We start from the raw sequence: 25,547 nt of genomic DNA, 5'->3' as shown, positions 1-25,547 counted from the left end.
TTTCTCTGTTTGAATGGAGACATACTATTTCATTTGATGAATCTTACATGTAATAATACTTTTCGAAAGCCTTAATTTGGTATGGATTTGTATGCTACATTCAATTATATTATATTATGTATCGACAAAAATTATATCCGTAAATCAGACAAATTGATAATAACTATTATCAAATTGTATTTTCTTAGATTGATTTTTTTTACAGAAAATATTTCATTTCTCATCCTTGGACATTATGTAGTGCAGGTTAATGATGTCGACAAGAAGTGTTCAACTTGTTTGCTTACTTATTTGTTCTCTGGCCATCAGCAAAACTGATTCTACAAAAGCAAATGAATCACTGAAACAAGAGATCAAAGGCGCAGATCATGCATATTTTGTCGATAAAACAATTGTTCAGAATTCTGTATCAAAAGGAGCAGGTTCAATATATATACGTACAAATTAAATCCAACTTAAAGTAGAAAAATTCATGATTATAGTTTTACTTGCAGTTTGCTTGGACGGATCACCTCCAGCGTACCATCTTGATCGAGGATTCGGACATGGACTCAGAAACTGGATTATTCTACTCTCAGTAAGTTTAACATAACATTAATACAAGTTAAACTCTTTCTCTGGTTATTCATTATTGAGGCGCGCTTGCTTTCTGCAAAGGTTTTAAATGTTTCAATTGAGCCTCATTTAATCTTTAAATTCAAACTGTTTTAAGACTCTTTATTTACATTGATGTAATGTATGTTCCTATATTGAAATTATGAATTACTATCTATTTTATATCTTTTAGAATTTCTCTATGCATTTATAACTTGTTTTTTAAAATTCTGTTGAGTTGAAATTCAAAATGTTGTTATAAAACTTAAATCATAAAATATTAAAATTATTGAGATTAAGTTGATCAAATTGAGCGGATCAAAACCCAACTGGTGTTTAAGCCCATTTGAGCCCAACCTATTTGAGTTCAAAGTAAACTTGGGCGGGTCAGAATCCAACCCAATTTATGTTTCAACTCATTTTAATATTTATAATTTCAAATCAACCTGCCTATTTGACCCCCTATTACTACTGAGACATGCTTGCTTTCTGCAACTTTCACTTTGTAAATAGGGAGGAGCATGGTGCAGAAACACGACAGACTGCCTAAACCGTTCCAAGACTGACTTGGGTTCTTCAACACTTATGCTGCCATTTATATTTTAGGCATTTTCAGCAAGAGCAAAAGAGAAAATCCAGGTTAATTATCGAGAACTATTTGATAATCTAGAATGAAAAGTTCAATTTGATTGAGAAAGGCTTATACATATGATCGATCATAAATTGGTTATATTTATTGTAAATCATGCAGATTTTTACAACTGGAACAAAGTCTTTGTTAGGTATTGTGATGGTGGAGCTTTCACTGGAGATATCGAAAACGTTGATCCTGTATGCTCTTTTTCAATCTAGTTCCTATTTTAAAACTCTCTCTGAATGTGTGTTTGTGACATTTCTTTATCGGTGTGTTTTTTGACAAGACAACATTGAACTATTCTCATATCCTATATTGTTTAGGCTACCAATCTTCATTTTAGAGGTGCAAGGATATTTGATGCAATAATTGAGGATCTTTTAGCTAAAGGATTAAAGGATGCAAAGAACGTACGTATGCTTAAATTATAACAGAAATAGTAGTAGTATTTGTTATCGTTCGTTGGAAAATCCTGAGAGAACTTAATAACTGCAGGCTATTCTTTCTGGCGGTTCTGCTAATGGATATCCAGCAATGCTATACTGTGATCACTTCCGCAGTTTATTACCTAAAGCTCATAGAGTGAAATGCTTGGTTGATGCTGGTTATTTTATCCTCGTGTAAGATACATACCGTTGCATTTCCTATATAAGATAATGATTCGGCATGCTAATTAAGAAGTTCATACCGGCGTACTAACTAATCTAACTTTGAGATTTCCTTTTTTGCTACTTATAGGAAAAATCCCCTGCTAGCAAATGTGTTTGAGTCCATCTTTAGAGATGTTGTTACTTTACATGTAAATTCCTATATCTCTTTCATTTACTTTACGTACGTTGAAGAAGATCAGAGAGTTCATTATGTATATATTGAGTTGCAGGGATCTACTAAAGTGTTACCAAAATCATGCACTTCAAGAATGAAACCAGAATTGGTACGTCTTGAAGTTCAATTATATTGTCATTTATGTTTTCTGAACTAATGAATTTATTCAAAACTACAAATACTCTGCAGTGTTTCTTCCTAGAAAACATACAACGAGATATCAAGACGCCATTTTTTACTGTAATGTCAGCATTTGATAGTTATCAGGTACATATATAGACAGTATATATATAACGACAGATCACTTATACGTAAATAAGTTATTTCTCCACGCGTTTAATTATAATTGGATATAGTGATAATTCAGTACTATATTCTTCCTTTTTCATTTGACATTTTCGAAATGAAATGATTTCCAGGTGAACAGTATTATAGGCTCTGATATTGGCGAATACATTCAAGCTAGAAATTGCACTGAAAGTCAGAACAATGCCTTCAAAGGTTTGCACACTCTCGAAAAATTTCAAACTCTACTTCTTCTATTACTCATTAAAAACATTCGTTTTATGAGTTAGTGTACATGACAAACTTCTTTTTCAATCGAAAATTTCATAAGAAGAGAGTAAAAGATTAAGGACAGGAGCGTTCTTCCTATTTTATTAAGAAGTTTATATTTACACACACGGATACACAACATGATGTGGTCATTTACAATACATTACTACGTACATATACACACATATGCTTGTAATTATGCTTTTGTGATTTGTTTATTTCAGAATTGAGGTCGGAATTTCTAAGAGCTTTGCCAAAAGCAAATGATCCAAAGCAAAGAGGAGTTTTCATTGATTCGTTTAATCGTCATACACAGCTTGAACTATGGTGGAATAAAATCAATGCCACTCCGGTTAATAATCTAGTAAGACATTATTTGCGATTTTCTTTTTGGTAAAATTTGTTATTAATCTTGCAAATGCTCTTCATTCTTTTTGTGTTAGTTGCATTCTTTGAATTCCAGCTCCCCCACCCCCTTAATGTTTCATTTTTTTGGGTTGTGAGGATTAAAAACATACCTCCATTAGGTAGGGGTATGGTTTGCGTACTCTCTACGCTCTCATATCCAACTTGTGAATTTCACTAGGTATGTTGTTGAGGCATTAGCTGCCGTAGTTGAGGTTCATATCAGTAGCTATATATTCTTGAGTATAGTTTTGGTTGACACTGCTAAAAGTACAATTAAGTGAAACCTTCTTCTTCTTCGTTTATACTCCCTCCATCCTAATATATGTGGTACCTTTTGGATTTTGAGATTTAGAACCCGTTAGGATTAACTTAAAAAGTAGTTTTTAAGTAAAAAATAAAAAGTCAAACTTAAATGACTTTTAAGTCAAAAAATAAAAAGTAGAGGGAAACCTACTTTTGATTTTTGACTTATTTTAAGTTATTTTTTATATTTGTCAAACACTTTCATAAGTCAAAAATTGACTTATAAGTAGGTTTGACCAACTTTTGAGCCAATCCAAACACCCTCTTAAACAATGAAATAAGTCTTTCTTTGACGATCATTTTTTCATATATGTATTAAATATCTTGAATTGTCAATTATTGTGACTTATAGTATTTTTTAAAAACTTAGTAGTACTAGTTTTCAAATCTGTAAATTTTATTTCAAAAAATTTAAAGAGTTCATATCCGAATTGTCAAAATTAAATTATTCGACTCTCGAAATTTAAACTGTACCACATAAATTGGTACATAGAGAGTAGTTACTTCTGTGTCAATATGAATTCTTAGAGTCAGAAATGTAAAAAATGTATTTGAATTAATTTAATTGTTTGTGAGAGTGAGTTTTTGTTGAACCGTCATATTAACAAGAATCCTTCATAGTCATTTTTTGAGAATTGGATCTAAAGTAGCATTGTCTAAAATTAAAACTAAAACTAAAACTAGGGAAGCTGTAAGAAAGTAGCCACGGGAAGGAAGTTTAAATGGCAATAACAATGAATTGTTTAAAAGTTATTGCGGGGAAAAAGGTCTGATATATCATTTAATTTTGTCATTTAGAGTTGATATGTCTCTCATTATAAAAGTGGCTCACATATATTCATTATCGTTACAAAAGTGGCTCACATATACCCTTATCGTTACAAAAACGGCTCAAATATACCCTTACCGTTACGAAAGTGAAAAAATTAATTTTAAATTATTTTTTTGATTTTTAATATTTAAAAAAATTATGTATTTGATCTTTTTCACACAAATTATTTTTGAACTTTTTATTATTATTACTATTTGACCTTCTTATTCTTATTTCATTTGTTCTTTCATTCTTTAATGGTAAATAAGAGAAAAAAGAAAGAAGTGTGAATGAAAAGAAACTACAATTCTTTTTTTGTGGCGATATTTTAATTTAGTTTTTATATCTGTAAAAAAAATTATGACATCTATAATAAATTTTATAAGAAAATAAATGAAAAGAATAAATTTAACCATCAAAATAATAAATTCAAATTAACCTTTGAATCAAAATAGTAAAACAAAAACATGTGAGAAGGATAAAATATACCCATACATGAATTAATTTTTTAATAAAATTAATTTAAATAATAATTTTTGCACTTCCGTTAGAGGAAAATGGTATATGTGAGCCACTTTTAGAATAAGGAATATATCAGTTCTAAATGGCAAAGTTGAAGGGTATATCAAACTATTTTTCCTTGAATTAAACTAGTATACATACATGAGTGATGCGCGAATAATATTAAAATATTATTTTTAAATATATTAAAATGTGATATCTTGTTTGAACATGTTAAATAATATTACCTTCAAAAAGTTCAACTATCATATTATTTCTCGGTGAAATGTAGTCTCCCATCTCCACCCTACACCCCCTCTCAATATTCATAAACAAATCTATATGAATATAAATAACGAATCATGTATTTATTTTTCTTATAAGTTGTATGTTTAAATTGAAATTTTTGTATTACTCTTTTTTATTATTGATTATATGTTCCAATTAAAATTGCTTCTTAATCACTTAAATAACAAGAAAATCAATTATGAAATAACTATGAAGAGAAACTTTAAATAGGTTAATATATAGATGATAACTAAGAAAATTTTCCACTAAAAACAAAAACTATTAAGTTTTTAATTGCTCAATTTTCTTGTCTTCATCTAGAATTTATTATAACATCGAATTAAGTAAATAGATCATCATGAAAAATATATAAAATTTATATATACAAACATCATTTTAATAAGATAATAACTACATCTTATTGGACTGTGGTAAAATATTGAAATATGAGGTAAAAATATTACAATGGAGAGTTAAGTGGAGGAAAATATGATTTGCTTTTTTTGTTATTTATTTTTGTTGCATAATCCTCGACAGGTATACCTTTTACATTATTCTTTTATACTCAATAATCGTATTACTTAACGTTTAAATATATCAATTCAATAATGTATTTGTGATTATTGATTAATTTTAATAGCGTTTGAAATTTTAGTGAAAACATAAAGAAAAAGTAGAAATTTATTTCATGATATTAATTAGATAAAATGTTGATGCAGACTACAATTAAGGTATTTGGTGATTGGTATTATGATCGAAAATACTCTTATGTGATCGATGAGCATGACTTGCCACTCCCCGTTTATTTATACAACAACGGTACTCTCAAGACTCGTGGATAATTTTGTTATTATATTGTAATTTTGAGAAAGTTATCAATAGTATTGTTATTTATATCTAATTTGCGAAAGTTATCAACAAGTAATTTTTAAGAATCATTTATGTTAAATTCTATTTATTGCAATGGCCTCCTCCAAGATGTTACATTAAGTAACATAAAAATTAATTATGATTAGGTAAATTTCAGATGTGGTAATGTAACTATTATTTCTTTTCACAGAGTCACTTAACTAATTTTTTTCTAATACAAAAATTAATTAATTATCTTTTCTAGCACGAAAAGCACCGAACTTTGAGATACTAACTAAAAAATCACAAAACTAGAAAACACTTAACTCTTTTATCCTAACCTTTTTATTCATATTTTTTAAAAAATAATCTAACAAATAAAAATTGTGACGGAGTTTTTTGATTTATTAATAAAAAGGGTCCCTAGAACAAATTTGATTTTTTAAAAATTCAATCAAGAAATTCTAATACGATCAAATCTAACTCAATCCAAAACTCAAATTCATATGATGAAAGTTAATACTCCTTTTGTCCATTTTTAATTGTCATGTTGCACTTTTCTAAAGTCAATTTGACTAATTTCCAAAGTTAAATTAGATTACATAAATTAGATATTTTAAACGAAAAATTCAACTATTCAAAAACTATACGAAAAATATTATAAATTCCATTTTTTGCATATTAATATGATGAAAAATACATCGTAAAATGTTAGTCAAAGTTATTATCATTTGACTCTAAAAAAGAAAACTATGACAATTAAAAGTAAATGGAGGTAGTATTAAAAGAACAACTGAACAAAACCTTATCCTCTCTTAAGAAAAATGTTTTGAAGGAGCTAATCGGTCTGTGAAGGATATCTACTGGTTTAATAGAGAAATTGTGTTAGACATATGACTCAAAATTTCAGACAAAAAAACATAAAAACAGGACTTTGAAAGACTTAGTTTGCAATGCAACAAGAGCAAATAATTATAAAATTGTTGTAAAATAAGAGAAAAATATAAGAATACTTAAATAATATAGGGAGATAAATGGTGATGGAAAATAGTATTTTATCTCTTTTTAGTTGTTTTTTTCACAAGGGTAAAGAATACCCTTTTATAGGATTAGAAAACACCCGTTTACATCCTTTAACCAAATACGTTAGTACAATTTTAATTAATACAATAAATAAATGCATAATGTTAGGGATAAATTAAGAGAAACATCCACAATTAAATGGATTTGTAACACTCCCCCTTGGATGTTTATAGATATTGTGCCTCGTTAAAACCTTACTTGGAAAAACCCAGTAGAAAAAAGCCTAGTGAAGGAAAAAGAGTACACACATCTTGAAATACGCCTTGAATGCTGCCTCATTAAAAACCTTACCAAGAAAATTCAATGGGACAAAACCTTGGTTAAGGGAAAAAGAGTACAACGCGTATTTTACTCCCCCTGATGAAAACTTTATTTGATATCTCGGAGATGACGCATTCCAATCTTATATCTTAGCTTCTCAAATGTTGACGTTGGCAATGCCTTAGTGAATAAATCTGCAAGATTATCACTCGAACGAATCTGTTGAACATTTATCTCACCATTATGTTGAAGATCATGTGTGAAAAAGAACTTAGGTGAAATATGTTTTGTTCAGTCTCCTTTGATATATCCTCCCTTTAATTGAGTTATACAAGCATCATTATCTTCATACAATATTGTTGAAATCTTCGTTTGCACAGAAAGATCGCATAATTGCAAAATATGTTGAGTCATTGATCTCAACCATACACACTCTCGACTGGCTTCATGAATGACTATTATCTCTGCATAATTTGAAGAAGTAGCAACTATTGTGTGTTTCATTGAGCGTCGTGATATAGTTGTACCTCCATATGTGAATAAATAGCCTGAGATCAGGCTTTATGTGTGTCAGGACCCGAGCCTACACCCTGGACGTGGCCGGCACTCGAGAATCATTGTTGGCCCTCAAGTGAACCGTCATACTGGCTAACTACAAGCGGAAGACTAACTCAAGCATACATAAGCATCAAATTGGAAGAAGTGTTTAAAAACATATACTGAATCTCAAAACTGAAATGGATATACTGAGTATGGCACATAAGTTTTTTAAAAAGTATCTGAAACTGAAAAACTCTCCAAAATTGTCTATCTATGAACCCTCTACTATACAAAGATGAGTATTGGGGCATGACCCACGACTCCTCAAAAGAACTACTACTAACAACTCGTAAAACTGGAGTACTCTGAAAGTAAGGAGGTCTCACTCATAAGCAGACGAGCAGATGAAATGATCTCAACAGTTTCTTTTTGAGGATCCTAATAATCTGTATCTGCATCATTAAAAGATGTAGGTCGAATGACATCAGTACATTGAATATACGAATATGTAATATAGCTGAATAACAAATAATTGAAAGAAAGGACTGCAATAGGTAACAATGTACTCAAGCTGAATGTAAGAAAATAAAGGATTTAAATCATTTAAAGCTTTACAAATTATTTTCTCATGTCTGAACTCAACATAATACGTGATATACAAAAATACACGTTAACTCTATTAAGAGAATATCTAACTGACAACCATCACTATGAGCTACATGTACATGATGATATAGTGTCTCGCTCACGCTGCCAGAACTATCCTATACCTAGCCGAGATATAGAAAACCTCAACTAAGTGGATTCACTAAGCTCTGCCCGAAGGCACTTAGGATTCATCTAAAAATTATGATTTTATACCCATGTTGGCATACATGGATTATGAGGAATATGAGTTTTCTGAACTCATCCCCATATCAGTGCTCTATACTACTCCCAATAATATATATACTCATGCTCAATGTTTAAAAATATATTTTTCCTCGGGTGTGAGATAATTGCTCAACCTATCCTCTTAAAAGAGGTAACTGCTCTTGAAATATTTTTGAACTCATATCTCATTTAGAAATCAAAGTTTCTCTTTTATCAATGTAAAAAATGATACCTTTGGGAATACTTAATCCCCTTATACTCTTACTCAATTCATATTTGAAAACTCTTTCTCAAAATTTTTTCAAAATCATATTGTGATATGATCATTGATGACTCGGGAAGGCATACTTCTTAAACATTGATGGTATATCTAGATACCATACTACTTAAAGATTGATGCCATACTCAACTATCATACTAATCATGTTTTAAAACTCTTTCTCAAACTCCTCTTTACTTTCTCAAAAACTCAATTTAAAACAAAAATGTTGGCTTTAAAAGATTCTCAAAATTTATAACTTAAAATAGGGTTCATGCTGAAATATAGGCATGAACAACTCAACTCAAGGATCTCAATAACAATATAGAAAACTCAATACTCAGAACTCAAGAACTTAGAACTCAATGATACTACTCATCTCAAGAATACTCAATTCATATGATTCATGCTGAAATCTAGACATGAAAGAATCAACTCAAGAATCTCAAATGCATAACATATAACAATTCAAAAATTAGAAATAGAATTTCAAAATGAAATAGGAACTCGAGAACTCAAAATCAACTCATCTCAAGAATACTCAAATCTAGGGGTAGAATCCTAGATTACTCTTTTACTGATTTGAAAGTAGATGTAGGGCGTGAGGACGAACTAGTTCAACACTATGATAGACTTACATACCTGAAAGAATAAGGTTCTTGAATAATCTTGAAGAAGAACTTAATCAGAAGCCTTGAAACCCTAACTTGAAGGTAAACAATCAAGAAAGGTTTTCTTGAGGTTCTTGAATTAGTTTCTTGAAACTCTATGGCCAAGAATTATGATTTTCATTAATGATTCATAATTGTATAACAAAAATTGAGTTGGAAAGAATGAAATTCTTGGAGAATGACTTACCTTGAAAAATTTTCAAAAAGATTGAAATTAAGAATCTTGAATGGAAGTCTTCTACTTTGATTCTTCCTTAGGATTTATCCTGCGAGTTTGAGAGAGAAGAGATTATGGGATTAAAAAGATGAAAAACTGATTGGTTTGGATTTTTAATTAGTCAAGAAATTCATTTAGGGTCTTCTTAGAGGTAAAAAGACAAAAACGACCCTTTTAATGTTTTTCCGTCGGCTAATTCGTCACTACACTATATCCGATTACTAAAATGGTCATAACTTTTTGCTCAAAACTTGGATTGAAGCGAAATTGATTGAGTTGGAAAGAAGATTCAAATACCTTTAATTTGATAGGTTATGGACCACATAACTCTTTATATTCTAAGATATATGGTTGTTTGAAGTTGACCCAAAGAAAATCTTACATCAAACTTAATCGGTAAAGAAACTTTCAACTCAACTTTGTTCTAGGAGTTCCTAGTGACCTTAATTGATATCCAAAATCATTCTCACACTAAAGAATTTACCTCTACGCATATGGTCAATTTAAGAATCACACGTATAGCGACCCTTTCGAAAAGATACTACCACTTAAGAAGGAATCTACTTTAATACTTGCGACATTTTAAAGAGATTAATGTAGAGAGTTTTGATTAAAATCTAGTAGGGCGATTAGGTTCATAAAAGAAATGGTTAAGGATGTGCATCCTGCCCATTTAAATATTTATTTGCGTCAAATTAAAACTGCGTAGAGTTTTAACTTATGGTGGAAAAACTCTTCCAAGATAATCTAAGCAAATAACTTACAAGATTTTCATGCCTATATTATCCTCACACTTAAAAATGATATAAAAATAATATTACCAACTTCCGAGTACCAAAATTAGCCGGTTCATGCTTCACACAAACATTCAAAACAAATAGTAAATTTAGTATATTACAACGACTTGGGTTTACACACCTCAAAAAGAACAAAACATATAGTCATACTTATATTACAACCCATGGTGACATAATCAAATTAAAATTTCATGTAAATATACAACACTAGATCATGTACAAGTCCCAAGGTTTATACAAAAAATAGATGCCTATATGCAAATGTGATCTTCCTGAAGGCTTTCACAATCTCCATCTCCAATGCCCCGCTTCATGCATCCTCACGAACATTCCCTACAATAGAAATAACTATCGCTAAGCATATAGCTTAGTGGTGAAAAACTATAGATTCGGAATCCTCAGATTCACCAAGCTATCTTTCTCAAGTCACGGGCATCAATATTGAAACATAATAAATAAATCAAGTAAACAATATATAAAGAGTATCAAGTTCGATAGTTAAAGATACAAATGTCAAGAACACTCATAGCACCATTTTCTAAGAGATTCAATAACAAGGCTCACCTAATATATACATTATGTCGTCACACCAAGCACAAACAGATATCAAGAAGGGCCGACGCCCTGTATCCAAAAGGGTCAAGCCCAATAATCAAGAGAACCAAGAACCATATTAAAAATGGCTTTCTAGTTCGTACTTAAAATGGACAACTTCCATTCTTAAGACTGACTAAAAATTCAGAGTCAGGATGGCAAATGATCCGAATCAAGAGGCATACCAATAGTGACAAAGTCACAGCCACAATAAGGACAAGGTCCCAATAAGAGTGCCAAGTGATCAAACAATCCGTACAAGTGGGCAAGTTACACAAGTGTCTTTAATGTCTTAAATGATAGCAGCACGACAATGCAAAGTGACAGGAGGTAACCAAGATACCAAGATATAAACTTTCAGATATACCAGCAGGTAAAAAGACTATAAGTACAAGTTTATACACAAACCTCGGTGCTTAGCTTAGAAACAGTCCAACACAACTTCAGGAATTCAAACCGTAGACCAACCAACATATTAAGGTACTTAACTTGTTCACGAGTATATGCAACCTTAAAAATAAAATTAAATAACTTCTTTAATTCCTAGTAGCTCAATAATGTTGATGTAAAACAGGATTATCATCACAAGTAAGCTTAGCCTGTACAAATACGATTATGCTCCCCAAACAGTAATTCTGGTCTGCCTAGTACCTCATGTCGCAGCTTAGATTTGAAAAGTTAAACGGCAAAACTGGACTGTATATCCTTCATGAAATATGTAGGTACATCTCTTAATGTTGTAAATAATCAAGAATCACCACAAAATATATTTTGTACAAAAATATATAATCAAAACACTAACAGTTGATCATACAAGATTTCAAATTCCAAAATCTGGACAGAACTTGTCCTATGTTACGTCCCATATTTCGAATCCATAACAGCTAATTAGAGTTTTACATAAACATAAGAGTTGTAGGTATATGAATTAGCTTTCCAAATCTTATTTATTCACTGTAAATGAAGTTCTAGAGAACGAGATATGCATAAAATACCAAACACTACCCAGCTTAGAAATAGATTTCATCACTTACCAAAGAGAAGGGTGTGTCTCGAATTCCAGCCAAAAGGACCAAGTTTTTTTCTTGTGATTTTGAAGAAAAATCTGTTTAGATAAGGTTTTAAGGTTCTTAGACTTGAGGAAACGAATTTAACTGAAGGAGGTGTGAAAATATAGTCACAAAAGATTATGTTTATCACTTGTACAACTGTCACTAAAAGGGGTTGCCCAAACAAAAAGTGTGCTGCCGAAAATGCATACATATATACCTATATGAATATCCCTCACCTCCCTTTCAAGTTATACATAATTCTAATTAGGATATTACGTAAATACCCCAACACAATCCCTTAAATTACGATCACAATTTATTTTAAGCAAGTTTGCAAATATCACAACATTTCAAGTTCCCAAAATGATAGTAAAACATATTGTAGTAATTAAGCAATGGTGTATCGACATGCGACTCTTGGTTAGTATTTAGGGGTGTTACAACACGATACGATATTTTATGTAAATGAAGAATAGTTCGGGTTTTAACTTAGAAACTTTTGGGTTGTTACAGGGTTAGTGTGTATATATATACACACACACTAGAACCTTATCTAAACAGATTTTTCTTCAAAATCACAAGAGAAAAACTTGGTCCTTTTGGCTGAAATTCTAGACACACCCTTCTCTTTGGTAAGTGATGAAATTTGTTTCTAAGTTGGGTAGTGTTTGATATTTTATGCATATCTCGTTCTCTAGAACTTCATTTACAGTGAATAAATATGATTTGGAAAGATAATTCATATACCTACAACTCTTATGTTTATGTAAAACACGATACGACATTTTATGTAACTGAAGAATAGTTCGGATTTTAACTTAGAAACTTTTGGGGTGTTACAGGGTTAGTATGTATATATATATATCAAATTGGCATATTTAGGGGGTGATTAAGACTAATTTCAGTTTAGAAAGAATATGAAGAAAATACATTCGGAAGGCTATAGGTATTCTTCCAAATTTAAATCATTCTAATAATTAGTAGTCATCAAAAACTTAAAAGGAATATATCATTTGATACATGTAATATATGAGTTTAAGTTACATAAATAAATGGTGTAACTTTTTCACACTATTAGTTAGGTCATCTAAAATATATCTACGGATAGATATATCTAAAATGGGAGATTTGTTATCTTTTTTAAAAAAAATAAAATAAATTAATTACCTACTATAACAGATTAATGTTTATAAGATGTGACATGATCTGATAATATAAAAGTTCACTACACCAACTTTTGGTTTATATGTGTGTGTGTAAATCCCAATTCTTTGTAAGAAAAATAAAGCCTCTTAATCTGTTAGTCATCGTCTATAATTGAAAGTTGAAGCAATTTGGATGACAACATCATCACGAATATATATTGTGGCAGAAAATTTGTTGAGATGTGAATAAATTATGATATGTTATATATATGTTAGAAAAATAGATGAAGACAAATGAAGAAAGCAAAAATTTTAGGTACGTTGGGATATCTTAATGAGATTATGCAAAAAACACTCCTTTAAAGATACAACAATCATGTTATCAAGTTGAAGTAGAAGTGATCGATTTGAAATTAAATGAAGTTTCTATTTATAGAGAACATACATAGTTGAATAAATTTTAAATTGCACTTGTTATAAAAGGTTGCACAATATGATTTTCACTGAAAATAATTTTTGAACAAACTAATCTCACTCGTTCTACCTTTACACCGTATAATGTTACTTAAATAGATTTGTTTTCACTTATGGCATTTGCCTTTTCAAATTACAACTGTATAGGGATATAATTAGGGGTGTGCAAAAATCGATTTAACCAATAAATCGAACCGAAAAAAATACTATTGGTTTATTGATATTGGGTTATTGGGCTAACGGTTTTTAAACGGTTTTGCAAATTTTTTTATTGGGTTATTGGTTTGGTTTTCGGTTTTATGATTTTTGTTAATGGTTAAACCGATAACCCAATAAGACTATACTAAATTTACTAGTCTTATTGTTAATGGTTAAACGATTGTTACTTTCACACTTTTTCCTTTGAATGTGTCTAGTGTCTAAACTTGCAAGAAAAATGATTGTTACTTTTATGATTATTACTTTCATGCCAAATGTTGGAAAAATCATATGGTTTATATGAAAAATTTCTTATCATGTATATAATATATATGAGTATTTTCTTATTGGTTAAACCGAAAACCGAACCGTTAAGTACCATAAACCGATTAACCAAAACTGATAAGAAATATGTTATTGGTTTAGTTATCGATTTGATGTATTTACAAACCGATAAACCGAACCAATAACACATAAAACCGAACCGAACCGACCGATGCGCACCCCTAGATATAATTCTGATTTTAGAAAAATAATATGATACCTATTTCTTAACATTAGGATATAACCAACTTAAAAATTAATGTTTGGAATGGAAGAGTATTAGTTGATTCTATGTGATAGAATTTTGGAGGTTCCCGTCTTTCTAAGTGAATGAAAAGTTTTTAAATAATTATGAGACCAAAACTGAGATAATATCTCATACGGTACTCAATAATGAGTTATTCCCTTAAAAGCCACGTAGTTTTTCTTCATAATTTCAAAATTACTCAAATATAAATATTTTATCTACAAAATCACACAATATATTTGATTGATTTTCATTAAAATTTGGTGGAATGAACCTCCCCTCAGATATTGCTCTATCACATTAACCTCCCTTGTGGTTTACGATATTACGCTTAGCATCCTTGCCTTAATCTTTTTGTAACAATTTCTCTAAACTGTTATCATTAATGCAAAATAATTTTAATATGACTACATTGCCCTTTCAAAATTATATTCTTAATTAGGTTTATGAATATTTTTAGTTAAAGATTATTATTTTTCATAGAAACATGAAAATTTCCAGATTCTTGTGTTCCTCTTTGTAGGACTCATCGGATAAAGACGTCGTCTCCTGAGTCTTACTTTCAACTTTCAATTAGGGTTGCAACGAATTCTTTCAAAACACATAAACGATTCAAATATGGCGATAATAATATAAAAAAATCAACCACTATTTTGCTCTATATTCAATATAAATCTCATCAATAATTAGTTATATTTTCAAATTTACCGTAACACAATAAATTATTTTTTTCTTCAATTTATGTAAGCATTTGTAAGATATCAATCTTGTAAATGTGTTCCTAAAGAATTGATCATTCTTTTCATTGTTGAATTTCTCTTTAATTAATCATTATATGATATTTTGAATCTTTAGTACTAATCAAAATGATCTATGGATTGATCAGAACATCAATTTTTGTTATTGTGTCTCTTTCCGGTTTGTTTGTTAAGCATTTGCGTCTTTTGGGTTTTCTGAAATTGATTTCTTCCAAAAGATTTAGAGTTTTATGTTCTTCATGGTTACAAATAATTTTAATGTTAGTTCTTGAATGGTTTCAAGAATTTCATCAAAAGATTTACAAAATTTGTTAAATATAATATTTTGACAAAAATATTTAATTGAAATAAATTAATATTAGAGAAGGATAGATTTGTCAAAGTATATTTTATTTTCATTAATGAAAAATAGGTTATAGGAATTGTTATAAAAAAAATCAAAATAAGGTAGGCAAGCGTAATATCGTAAACTACGAGGGAGGTCAGTGTGATGGAGCAATATCTCAAGAGAGGTTTCTGAAATTATCCCAATTTCTTATTAAAAACCATTTTTTTATATAAAAAAAATAGTAAGATATTTATCTAAACTATTTAATGACCCCACTGTTGTGAACTAAGATAATTTTGTAAGTGTATATGTGCTAGACATGGTAAATAAGACTGATTCAATTGATATTATTGGGCCTAGTAAAATGTTGGAGAGTTTTATTTAAGATCCAAGCCCAATTAGCTATTGCTAAAAAGGTCCAGGGATTAGAAAAAACGGTTATGCAAATTATGTCCAAACTTTGACTGTCAGTTATCTCTCATCCCCTTTCTTTGTTATAGTATCTCATCCCCTTCTAGTCACCTTCTTCTCTGTTAATCTCTGCCTTGTCAGACTTATCATTCTCATCACTACTCCTCATCACCCTCACTCTCCTTATCAGACTTACCATTCTCATCACCCTCACTTTCCTTATCAGACTTATCATTCTCATCACCCTCCTGATCAGATCCATCACTGCTAGCCGGACATGAAGGAAGAATATTTCCTGATTCAAAAAGAAAAGTTAGTTGGGCCTGAAGCGCTGCATACCTCTTGTTCTCTACCTCCTTTGCTGCCGCAATCTCCTCCTCTCTCTTCTTCTCTCTTTCTTCTCTCTTTCGGCTACAGCAGCAAGCTCGGCATTGAGATAAGCTATCTTACTCTCCATTGCAGATATTGTCTCTCTATCCCCCCACCATCAAAGCTTGAGGATGATGAACCACAATACCAAGACTTCTTCTTCTGATACGCCTTTTCTGGATAGCCGTAGACTAAACCTCTAATCGGTTCACCAGCACTCTGTTTCCAAAGATTCTCGTTTTCTTCTTGTGTAAATGGTCTGTCCTGACTCTCGAGAGGTAGAGTACTACGATATTAACACATGGACACCTAATCAATCTTCAATTTAAAAAATCATCAAGTGTCATTGCATGATTTATAAATCTAGTGACACCTTCTGCAAATTCTGGAATCATACCCGTTCGACCAGGATTATTTCTATTATACATCCAACTACGATCAGGATTCATCTACACAAACAATAATGATAGTTTTAATTCCATCAACTAAATAACATTTGAATTTATTTAAACAACTTAATCACTTTCTAAGTCTAACTAGTTTTGACATATTTATTTTAACTTATTTAAACAACATAACAACTTTTTAACTTTACCTAATTTAGTTTTGACTTAATTCCAACAACTAAATTCACTAACTAAACCACATTATTTATTTTAACTTATTTAAACAACTTAACAACTAAAAAACTTTACCTAGTTTAGTTTTGACTTAATTCCAACAACTAAATTCACTAACTAAACCGACATTATTTATTTTAACTTATTTAAACAACATAACAACTTTTGAACTTTAACTACATTAGTTTTGACTTAATTCCAACAACTAAATTCACTAACTAAACCGACATTATTCATTTTAACTTATTTAAACAACATAACAACTTTTGAACTTTAACTAGTTTAGTTTTGACTTAATTCCGACAACTAAATTCACTAACTAACCCACAACATTTATTTTAACTTATTCAAACAACTTAACAACTTTTTCACTTTAACTAGTTTAGTTTTGACTTAATTTCGACAACTAAATTCACTAACTAACCCACAACATTTATTTTAACTTATTTAAACAACTTAACAACTTTTTTACTTTAACTAGTTTAGTTTTGACTTAATTCCGACAACTAAATTCACTACTAACCCACAACATTTATTTTAACTTATTTAAACAACTTAACAACGTTTTTACTTTAACTAGTTTAGTTTTGACTTAATTCCGACAACTAAATTCACTAACTAACCCACAACATTTATTTTAACTTATTTAAACAACTTAACAACTTTTTAACTTTAACTACATTAGTTTTGAGTTAATTCCAACAACTAAATTCACTAACTAAACCACATTATTTATTTTAACTTATTTAAACAACATAACAACTTTTGAACTTTAACTACATTAGTTTTGACTTAATTCCAACAAAATTCACTAACTAAACCGACATTATTCATTTTAACTTATTTAAACAACATAACAACTTTTGAACTTTAACTACATTAGTTTTGACTTAATTCCAACAACTAAATTCACTAACTAAACCACATTATTTATTTTAACTTATTTAAACAACTTAACAACTAAAAAACTTTACCTAGTTTAGTTTTGACTTAATTCCAACAACTAAATTCACTAACTAAACCGACATTATTCTTTTTAACTTATTTAAACAACATAACAACTTTTGAAGTTTAACTAGTTTAGTTTTGACTTAATTCCGACAACTAAATTCACTAACTAACCCACAACATTTATTTTAACTTATTTAAACAACTTAACAACTTTTTTACTTTAACTAGTTTAGTTTTGACTTAATTCCGACAACTAAATTCACTAACTAACCCACAACATTTATTTTAACTTATTTAAACAACTTAACAACTTTTTCACTTTAACTAGTTTAGTTTTGACTTAATTCCGACAACTAAATTTACTAACTAACCCACAACATTTATTTTAACTTATTTAAATAATTTAACAACTTTTTCACTTTAACTAGTTTAGTTTTGACTTAATTCCGACAACTAAATACACCAACTAAATCAATTTTATCATCTATAGGATCAATTAGTATTGGTACTTATGCTTAACAAATATATTATTTCTAAATTTAAAGCTAAGTATCAACACTAGATGGACACAAATCGATCTTGCAAGAAAATCAATTTTGTCATCAATAGGATCAACTAGTGTTGATACTTATGTTTAACAAATATATTATTTCTAAATTTAAAGCTAAGCGTCAACACTAGATGGACACAAATCGATCTTGCAAGAAAATCAATTTTGTCATCAATAGGATCAACTAGTGTTGATACTTATGCTTAACAAATATATTATTTCTAAATTTAAAGCTAAGTGTCAACACTAAATGGACACAAATCGATCTTGCAAGAAAATCAATTTTGTCATCAATAGGATCAACTAGTGTTGATACTTATGCTTAACAAATATATTATTTCTAAATTTAAAGCTAAGCGTCAACACTAGATGGACACAAATCGATCTTGCAAGAAAATCAATTTTGTCATCAATAGGATCAACTAGTGTTGGTACTTATGCTTAACAAATATATTATTTCTAAATTTAAAGCTAAGTGCCAACACTAGATGGACACAAATCAATCTTGCAAGAAAATCAATTTTGTCATCAATAGGATCAACTAGTGTTGGTACTTATGCTTAACAAATATATTATTTCTAAATTTAAAGCTAAGTGCCAACACTAGATGGACACAAATCAATTTTGCAAGAAAATCAATTTTGTCATCAATAGGATCAACTAGTGTTGGTACTTATGCTTAACAAACAATCGATGGACACAAAAAAATTATCACAAAATTAAAGCTAAGTATCAATACTAGATGGACACAAACACATTATTGAAAACAATTGTACTTGAACTTTAGAAATTTAGAAGCACCAACCTTATCTCCTACTTTGATGAAAGAAGCAATATAGTCTTATATCAACTTTTTTAGATGTTGAGCTTCCTCAGTTGCCTAGCACGAAAAGTTCTAAAATTAGTTATATATAAACTTCAAATCCAAGAATATTAGTTATATATATATATATATATATATATATATATATATATATATATATATATATATTCAAGTTTTAATAAGTTCATGTTCAAGTTCTAATTTCAAATTCAAGTTCTAAGTTCAAGTTCAAATTCTAAGTTCAAGTTCAAGTTCTAAGTTCAAATTCAAGTTCTAATTTCAAGTTCAAGTTCAAGTTCAAGTTCAAGTTCTAAGTTCAAGTTCAAGTTCTAAATTCATGTTCAAGTTCTAATTTCAAGTTCAAGTTCTAATTTCAAGTTCAAGTTCTAATTTCAAGTTCAAGTTCAAAGTTCTAAGTTCAAGTTCAAGTTCTAATTTCTAATTTCAAGTTCAAGTTCTAAGTTCAAGTTCAAGTTCAAGTTCTAAGTTCAAGTTCAAGTTCTAAATTCATGTTCAAGTTCTAATTTCAAGTTCAAGTTCTAATTTCAAGTTCAAGTTCTAAGTTCAAGTTCAAATTCTAAGTTTAAGTTCAAGTTCTAATTTCAAGTTCAAGTTCTAAGTTTAACTTCAAATTCTAAGTTCAAGTTCAAGTTCTAAGTTCAAATTCAAGTTCTAATTTCAAGTTCAAGTTCCAAGTTCACATTCAAGTTCAAATCCTAAGTTCAAGTTCAAGTTCAAGTTCTAAGTTCAAATTTTAATTTCAAATTCAAATTCTAAGTTTAACTTCAAATTCTAAGTTAAAGTTCTAAGTTCAAGTTCAAATTCTAATTTCAAGTTCAAGTTCTAATTTCAAGTTCAAGTTCTAAGTTCAAGTTCAAGTTCTAAGTTCATGTTCAAGTTCTAATTTCAAGTTCAAGTTCTAATTTCAAGTTCAAGTTCTAAGTTCAAGTTCAAGTTCTAAGTTCTAAGTTCAAGTTCAAGTTCTAAGTTTAAGTTCAAGTTCTAAGTTCAAGTTCTAAATTCAAGTTCAAGTTCTAATTTCAAGTTCAAGTTCTAAGTTCAAGTTCAAGTTCAAGTTCAAGTTCTAAGTTCAAATTCAAGTTCTAAGTTCAAATTCTAATTTCAATTTCAAATTCTAAGTTTAACTTCAAATTCTAAGTTCAAGTTCAAGTTCAAGTTCTAAGTTCAAGTTCAAGTTCTAATTTCAAGTTCAAGTTCTAATTTCAAGTTCAAGTTCTAAGTTCAAGTTCAAGTTCTAAGTTCAAATTCTAATTTCAAGTTCAAATTCTAAGTTTAACTTCAAATTCTAAGTTCAAGTTCTAAGTTCAAGTTCAAGTTCAAGTTCTAATTTCAAGTTCAAGTTCTAAGTTCAAGTTCAAATTTTAAGTTCAAGTTCAAGTTCTAAGTTCAAATTCTAAGTTCAAGTTCAAGTTCAAGTTCAAGTTTTAATTTCAAGTTCAAGTTCCAAGTTCAAGTTCAAGTTTTAAGTTCAAGTTCAAGTTCTAAATTCATGTTCAAGTTCTAAACTTCAAATTCTAAGTTCAAGTTCAAGTTCAAGTTTTAATTTCAAGTTCAAGTTCCAAGTTAAAGTTCCAAGTTAAAGTTCAAGTTCAAGTTCTAAATTCATGTTCAAGTTCTAATTTAAAGTTCAAGTTCTAAGTTCAAGTTCAAGTTCTAAGTTCAAGTTCAAGTTCAAGTTCTAAGTTCAAGTTCAAGTTCTAAGTTCAAGTTCAAGTTCAAGTTCTAAGTTCAAGTTCAAGTTCTAAGTTCAAGTTCAAATTCTAAGTTCAAGTTCAAGTTCTAAGTTCAAGTTCAAGTTCAAGTTCAAGATCTAATTTCAAGTTCAAGTTCTAAGTTCAAGTTCAAATTCTAAGTTCAAGTTCAAGTTCTAAGTTTAACTTCAAATTCTAAGTTCAAGTTCAAGTTCTAAGTTCAAGTTCAAGTTCAAGTTCAAATTCTAAGTTCAAGTTCAAGTTCAAGTTCAAGTTCTAAGTTCAAGTTCAAGTTCAAGTTCAAGTTCTAAGTTCAAGTTCAAGTTCAAGTTCAAATTCTAAGTTCAAGTTCAAGTTCAAGTTCAAGTTCTAAGTTCAAGTTCAAGTTCTAATTTCAAGTTCAAGTTCTAAGTTCAAGTTCAAATTCTAAGTTCAAGTTCAAGTTCTAAGTTCAAATTCTAATTTCAAGTTCAAATTCTAAGTTCAAGTTCAAGTTCAAGTTTAAGTTCAAGTTCTAAGTTCAAGTTCAAGTTTTAATTTCAAGTTCAAGTTTCAAGTTCAAGTTCAAGTTTTAAGTTCAAGTTCAAGTTCTAAATTCATGTTCAAGTTCTAAACTTCAAATTCTAAGTTCAAGTTCAAGTTCAAGTTTTAATTTCAAGTTCAAGTTACAAGTTAAAGTTCAAGTTTTAAGTTCAAGTTCAAGTTCTAAATTCATGTTCAAGTTCTAATTTCAAGTTCAAGTTATAAGTTCAAGTTCAAGTTCAAGTTCAAGTTCTAAGTTCAAGTTCAAGTTCTAATTTCAAGTTCAAGTTCTAAGTTCAAGTTCAAATTTTAAGTTCAAGTTCAAGTTCTAAGTTCAAGTTCAAGTTCAAGTTCAAGATCAAGATCTAATTTCAAGTTCAAGTTCAAATTCTAAGTTCAAGTTCAAGTTCTAAGTTTAACTTCAAATTCTAAGTTCAAGTTCAAGTTCTAATTTCAAGTTCAAGTTCTAAGTTCACGCTCAAATTCTAAGTTCAACTTCAAATTCTAATTAAGTTCACGACATTCAAACATTCATCATCTAAATTCATGACATTCAAACATTCATCTTCTACTCATAACACTTCAATTACTAATTTCTAACTTCAAATTAACACTTTACTAACTAGTCCTAAAATCAAATCCAAAAAAATCTCAATAATAATTCCAACAAATATAACATTAACAGGCAACCAAACTCTGACTAGCCTCCAAGTGAGTGGTTCCGTAGTAATTATCCCAAAAACTCTCAAGGAAGAAACCACCACCACTGAGACAAAATTCTGAATAAAGGGTCAACAATTATTTGTCATTACCCTACCTCTATACCTTGATAAGCTCAAAAGTATAACAAAGACTGGGAAGTACCTGATAGACCATCAATGATATCCCCGCATTAAAGCCATAGCTGGAAAGTACATACTTGTTCACTAATATCATGCTACAGGAAGAAATACAATAAGCAACTCCAGATAGCAAGGCCTTGTTGTGTACTGTAACAACTTTATTGCTGCGTACTGACTTCTCTATGTCTCTCTCCAACATCCCATTTTCCAAATTTTCATCGTTTCTATTTGCAGCCTTCATGGAAAAAGATCTGAAGGCACTCACTTGGAGGCTAGCTATTCCTAATCCCAAATTCAAACTATTAGTCCTAAAATCTCAATAATAATTCAAACTAACTCAAATAATACCCAAGTTCAAACAACTCCTTAAATACCCTAATTCAATCTAATCTTACAATTCTAAAATCAAACTAATTAACTTAAGAAATACCGAATTTCAAACAAATCCTAAGATACCCTAATTCAAACTAACCCTAACATTAAAATTTTCAATTCACAATCAATAAACACAAACTAACAATCCAATAATCCCTAATTCAAACTAACAATCAAAAACCCTAAATCATTCACTTACTAACTAACAATCAATAAAACTAACAATCAATAAAACTAAGTATATTAGTACTCTAATTTTGAGATACTTCAACTAAATAGAAACAAAAGTAATCTATTATGGAGGTTCTAAAAATTCACCTTCACTAAGAAGGTCGGGGATGGAGGCGCTGGTCGAGATGGAGGCGGCGCCGGTCGGGATGGAGGCAGCACCGGTAGGGAAGGAGGTGCGCGACCTCCTGCTGCTGGCCGTGACTTCCTCTGCAGCTGCCGCGACCTTCCTCTGCTGCTGCGAAGGTGGCGTGGCGGCGGTCGGTGTTGGTGGCGTGGCGCCGGTCGGGGATGGGTGGGGATCGGCGCCGATGGGTGTGGTCGGGGGTGGGTCGGGGGTGGGTCAGGGGTGGGGAGTGAAAGTTGACTTAGGTTTTGAGAGTAAGACTTTAGGAGTAAGAGTTATATTATCATTCTTCTTGTAAGACTTTAGGAGTAAGAGTTATATTATCATTCTTCTTTTAAGAGAATTGTTTAATTTACCGACCACGGTATGTCGGTATTTTTTTAAAAAATAATCTATATTTAAAAACATTTAATAAATATTGGCATCATGAAGTCGATATTATTTAAATAAAATAATAATTTAAATATACCGACCTCTTCAAGTTGGTATTTATTAATTTATTTTAGTATAAACTCACCTCTTGAGGTTGATTTTATTAATTTAATAAATTTACATATATATATGTATACATATATATCCATATATATATACACACACATATATATACATAATTATTTTAATATAAACTCACCTCTTGAGGTTGATTTTATTAATTAAACATATATATATATATATATAATTTAACTACACATCAACAGAAGTTTAATTTAATAAATTTACATATATATATATATATATATATATATATATATATAATTATTTTAATATAAACTCACCTCTTGAGGTCGATTTTATTAATTAAACATATATATATAGATAGATAATTTAACTACACATCAACATATAATATATGTATATGTATACATACATATATATACATCTATATACATATATACACATCTATATTTATATATATCTATATACATATATACACATCTATATGTATATACATATATATAAATATAGATGTGTATATATGTATATAGATGTATATATATATATATATATATATATATATATATATATATATATATATAAAAAAAATTTAACTACACATCAACAGAAGTTTAATTTAATAAATTTACATATATATACGTATATATGTATATATATATAATTATTTTAATATAAACTCACCTCTTAAGGTTGATTTTATTAATTAAACATATATATATATATATATAATTTAACTACACATCAACAGAAGTTTAATTTAATAAATTTACATATATATACGTATATATGTATATATATATAATTATTTTAATATAAACTCACCTCTTAAGGTTGATTTTATTAATTAAACATATATATATATATATATAGATAAATCAGACGATCGAAAGACTAGAAACAGAAAAAGAAAAAATGACACAACATATCCACTCATTACAAGAGAGGATAAGATTTTTACTTGGAAATACCGATCAAGATAAGAGTTCTCCATCTCACTACAAAATGGATAAGACGGGTGTACATTCCCCAACGAATGTAGAAAAAGCTATTGTACCAGCTAAGGGTACAGCTAGTCCCGTTCAAACGGTAGCGGGTAAAGACTCATCAAATCCGTTAATGGTTGACACTTTACCAAAAAGTGTAAGAATTCTGCCGGCAAGTTTCAATACAATGGCAGAAACAAGTAAAAGGACAAAAGGATTCCTCCTCCAAAAAAGAAAAAAAATAATAATAAAAGGATAGAAAAAATAATAAAAAGTTCCCTTTACAAAATACTCACAGAAAAGACTAAAGAGGTACAAGAAAAAATTATATGAGAAAATCCAAAGCCAGATCCAGCAATTTCAAACCATGAAGACATAGAGAGTAGCAGTGACGAAAATAATCTATCAGACCAATTTAATCAACATTACGACCCAAATGAAGACAATGATTCGGGGATGAGTTTTGATTCCGTAACACTACACAACCTGGATACATAGAAAATACATAAGCAATGACTTCATCACAAGAAGACAAACAAATAAGTAAGCAGTGACATCACGAGCCATTATAATAAAGAAGACTCCACCCACTACTCCACTACATATCCACTACTAATAAAGACAACTCCATTATCGCAAGAAGACAAAAGAAGGACACTCAATTTCAAAAAGGTTTCACAAAGCCATGTGACGATGGGGCCCAAAGAGCACCCGGCAAGTGGAGAAAGCTTTAAAGAATTGAAATCCGAATTTCAAATCCGGAGGGACTTCTACTATAAATAAGAGTCATGTTGCAAGAAGAAAGATAGAGCGAAGCATAGAGCAAAGAGCAAAGGTTTAAATATTCCTAAGTAATAGTTTACATATTCCCCTTCCCTTTCAAAATAAAAAGTGAGTAAGTGTTTGTTGTGTTTGTACAAAGAGTGTGAGTGTTTATTTTCCTACAAAATACCTGCAAGGTCACTTCGGGGACTCCCGAAAGGGAAACC

General features: G+C 29.8%; 1 pseudogene; it reads left to right on the top strand.

The window, feature by feature from the left end:
* Window positions 1-238: 238 nt before the first annotated feature.
* On the top strand, window positions 239-5,775 carry LOC125823446 (pectin acetylesterase 8-like; annotated as a pseudogene).
* Window positions 5,776-25,547: the final 19,772 nt, after the last annotated feature.

The sequence above is a fragment of the Solanum verrucosum genome, unplaced genomic scaffold (assembly GCF_900185275.1).
Source record: "Solanum verrucosum unplaced genomic scaffold, falcon-dt-bn FXZP01000012.1, whole genome shotgun sequence".
NCBI lineage: Eukaryota > Viridiplantae > Streptophyta > Magnoliopsida > Solanales > Solanaceae > Solanum > Solanum verrucosum.
The sequence above is the reverse complement of the archived record's forward strand: the minus strand, read 5'-3'. Positions and strand labels throughout refer to the sequence as shown.